Genomic DNA, 4380 nt, shown 5'->3' with positions numbered 1-4380 from the left:
TTCTTGCAGCTGAACCACCTCCGCTCCCTGTTTTGATCATGTATGGTCTGGCAATACTACCTTTTCTTACCCGTTTGTGAGTAATTATGGCTGGACATTCACACCTACTTGCAGCCGAACACCACTTCTCCCGCTTTTGATGATGTATGGACCGGCATTCTAGTCTTTTCTAACACATTTTTCAGCAATTATGGTCGGAGATTCACACCTACTCACAGCCGAACAACTCTGCTCCCGCATTTGATGGTGTATAGTCGGGCATTCTCACCCTTTCTCATCAGCTTTTTGCAAATTATGATCTGACATTCACACCTACTTGCAGTCGAACAGCTCTGCTCCCGCTTTTGATTATGTTTGGTTGGATATTCGAACCTTTTCTTAACTGCTTTTTACAAACTTTGGTCGGACGTTCACACCTTCTTGCAGCCGAACACCTCCGCTTCCGCTTTTGATGGTATATATTCGGGCATTCGAACCTTTTCTTACCTGCTTTTTACAAACTATGGTTGGACATTCAAACCTTCTTGTAGCCGAACACATCCACTCCTGCTTTTGATGATGTATGGTTGGGCATTCGCACCTTTTCTTACCCATTTTTCAGTAATTATTGGTGGACATTCACACCTTCTTGCAGCTGAACACCTCCTCTCCCGCTTATGATCATGTGCGGTTTGATATTCGAAGATTTTCTTTCATGTTTTAAAGCAATTATTGATGGACATTCAAACCTTCTTGTAGCCGAACACATCCACTCCTGCTTTTGACGATGTATGGTTGGGCATTCGCACCCTTTTTTTACCCATTTTTCAGGAATTATGGGTGGAGATTCAGACCTTCTTGCACTTCGCACCTTGTCTTACCCGCTTTTTACAAACTTTAGTCGGACGTTCACACCTTCTTGCAGCTGAGCCACCTCCGCTCCCTGTTTTGATCATGTATGGTCTGGCAATACTACCTTTTCTTACCAATCTGTGAGTAATTATGGCTGGACATTCACACTCCGCTCCCACATTTGATGGTGTATAGCCGGGCATTCTCACCCTTTCTCATCAGCTTTTTGCAAATTATGATCTGACATTCACACCTACTTGCAGTCGAACAGCTCTGCTCCCGTTTTGATTATGTTTGGTTGGATATTCGAACCTTTTCTTAACTGCTTTTTACAAACTTTGGTCGGACGTTCACACCTTCTTGCAGCCGAACACCTCTGCTTCCGCTTTTGATGGTATATATTCGGGCATTCGAACCTTTTCTTACTCGCTTTTTACAAACCATGGTCGGACTTTCACACCTTCTTGTAGCCGAACAACTCCACTCCCGCTATTGATTGTGTACAGTCGGGTATTTTAACCTTTTCTTACCGGCTTTTTACCAACTATGGTCGGACATTCACACCTTCTTACAGCGAAACACCTCCGCTCCCTCTTTTGATGGTGTATGTTCGGGCATTCAAACCTTTTCTCACCCGCTTTTTACTTTGGTCGGCCATTCACAGCTTCCTCTCCACCATACTGGTATGGTGGGATATTCACACCCACTTGCATCCGAAGACCTCCGCCCCCACTTTTGTTGATATTTAGTCGGTCATTCGCACCTTACCCGTTTTGGCAAACTATGGCCTTCTTGCAGCCAAACACCTCTGATCTCGCTTTTGATGATGTAAGGTTGGGCATTCAGACCTTGCTTCACCTGCTTTTCACCAAATATAGTCGGACATTCACACCTTCTTGCAGCCGAACGCTTCCGCTCCACCTTTTAGTGTTCTATGGGGCATTCACACCTTTTTTTTCACCGCATTTTATAGATTATGGTTGGAAATTCTCACCCACTCTCATCCGAAGACCTCTCCTCCCGCTTTTGTTAATATATAGTCGGGCATTCGAACCTTTTCTTACCCGCTTTTTACAAATTATGGTCGGACATTCACACCTACTTGCAGCCGAATACTTCCGCTCCACCTTTTAGTGATGTATGGTTGGCATTTGCACCTTTTCTTACCCTCTTTTTATACTGATTGCTGAAGATTAAGTTGTTCTTTCTCAAACTACAAAATTTTTTTAATTGTTGAAACTTGATTTGAAGTGGATAAATAAGGAGGACAAACAGTTTTAAGTCAGGCTGATAGAAGGAATTAATTTTATAGCAAATTCTGTACTTCGTCATATGTCGAGAGATGCTTATTGCTGAAGAAGTTCTTTCTCATTCTACAAAGTACAACGTTGTTTATCGTTGAAACTTGATTAGACATGAATAAATATGAAGGACAAAGCAGTCTTAACTTGGTTTGAGTTAAGGAATTCGTTTAATAGGAGAATCCGAATTCGTGCATAACTCGTAAAATAGAGCTTATTTTCGGATTCCTGAAGAATGAGTCTGGTTCTTTCTCATAATACAAAGTTTGTTGTTTATTGTTGAAACTTCATCAGAAGTGAAGAAATAAATGAATGCCTATCAACAAATGTGGGATCTAAACTCTAGTGCTTCCTCTAAAATAATTTCCTTTCTCAATTCAGAAATGTGTGTGTGTAAGTCACAACACCCGTGACACCAAAACGGCTTTCTTTTCTCTCTTTTCTCTACACTCTGCACTGTGAGCACACACACCAAATCAGAAAGGCTTTTTTCTCTCTTTTCTACATTATGGACTGTGGGGACACAAAACCGCTCTCTCTTTTTTTTTTTTTGATTGTGTGCCAGGGCGTTGTCTCACGTATTAGATTATGCTTAAGATACGAATGGGTTTATCAGTCACATCAGAATCCATACATACTGATCCTCCCGTAATAAAATGGTCGGATCTTATCAAACACACTTTGTTTCTTGTGACAATCAAGTCAGCGAAACAGCGTATACACGTCAAGACACTGAATCAAGTTTGCCACAAGAACTCATAAGTTTGGCAGTATTGCTCTGCCCCCAGCAATCATACACCCATTTTATTTTCGTGAGACATGTGCAGGCACCTGTTCATCTACTGTTCTATCACTATGAATTAGTTTATCTATTATCAATAAGGATACTTCTACAACTACTATCAAAGTATGTCCGGACTTCTTATGTTGTCAGTTGCTATATATGAATAAGTGGGTAGCTACTGACAAGCATTAAGCATGTCACACAGCCCAAACATATAACATTTCAGGACACACCACACAGTTAACAACCACAGTGAAGCGTGTCAAAGCCCAAACATGTAACATTCAACAGGACACTTACACAACACATTCAAATCAAATAGTCAGACAACATACAAGAACATATACCCCAGCCGGCATTGCTCCCTGCCTATTTTCCTACAGCTCACTATGTGTGCGCACACCTTTATTCACAAACTCTTCAACTTATACTCTTTTACCGAAGCTGCTACAGCTCGACTGGCCGAATACCCTTAGATCCTATTTCGGTGAATTTGACATCTGCCTTACATGTAACAGATTAGCGGTTTAGCAGTTTTAATTTAGTTTGAGTGAAGGAATTCATTTTATAGCAAAATCCGAAATCGTGAAGAACTCATGAAAGTAAGCTTATTCTCGGATTCCTGAAACTTTAGATTTGCTCTTTCTTTTACTGCAAAGTACAACGTTGTTTTTTTTTGTTTAAATCTTTCTAGACATGGTAAATATGAAGGACAAAGCAGTTTTAACATAGTTTGAGTGAAGGAATTCATTTTATAGATAAAATCCCAAGAGTCTGTTGAGAAAAGAGAGTGAATGCGAAGTAGACTTTAACACGGCTCTGGGAGCGAGCCGAGTGTGGACTAACCGGGAGAATTGCTTGAAAGAAACGCGACACCGAATGAGCGGTCAGAACAAAGCCTCAATACGGTGTTCCCGTGGTGTTGTTGTTGCTGCCTTGTCTTTTGCACAGAGTAAAAGACAAGGCAGCCATCGAATAGGGCCCGATTGTTCCTACTTGGTCAGCTGAGGAGCAAGGGGGGGGGAGCAAGCGTCTCAACCAAGCAAAGCTCACCATGGGGAAGGTGGCTATGCCAACTAGCCTGATGCCCTGCTCCCGCAGTGACGGATAATCATACTCTGGTTTCTCTTCATAACGTACAAGTCTTTCGCCTTTTATTAAAGACTTCCGTGGAGAGCAGCACTAATGAGTTGTTTCTATTTTTGGCAGGCTTTATCTTTGCGGGTGAAGCCCTTTCTGTCTGTGCAAAAGAAATCTTGTTACTGTGCAGAGTGACTTCTCTGAGTAGAGTCGCCTTACTTGTTGCGACTGTGCCGATGTTCGAAGCTGGAGTGCAAAGTTGTTGCTTGAATGGTGCTTGCTGGAGCGTGCGGGAGTGCAAAGTTATACCATTTAAACGAGCTGAAGAGTGCTCAGTGCAGCGGGTGGGCGGAGATGCAAAGTGACACTCTGGCCACCTCGAAA

At 42.2% G+C, this 4380-nt stretch overlaps 1 non-coding gene across 1 annotated transcript; it reads left to right on the top strand.

The window, feature by feature from the left end:
* The first annotated feature begins 4029 nt into the window (after positions 1-4029).
* On the top strand, positions 4030-4143 carry LOC140274117 (U5 spliceosomal RNA). The gene has a single exon (XR_011908099.1). It is a non-coding gene; the product is annotated as a U5 spliceosomal RNA (small nuclear RNA).
* The last annotated feature ends 237 nt before the right edge of the window (positions 4144-4380 follow it).

Source organism: Leuresthes tenuis, unplaced genomic scaffold, assembly GCF_036924035.1.
Source record: "Leuresthes tenuis unplaced genomic scaffold, fLeuTen1.0.hap1 SCAF_17, whole genome shotgun sequence".
Taxonomy (NCBI): domain Eukaryota; kingdom Metazoa; phylum Chordata; class Actinopteri; order Atheriniformes; family Atherinopsidae; genus Leuresthes; species Leuresthes tenuis.
This window is presented reverse-complemented; position numbering and strand designations above follow the sequence as displayed.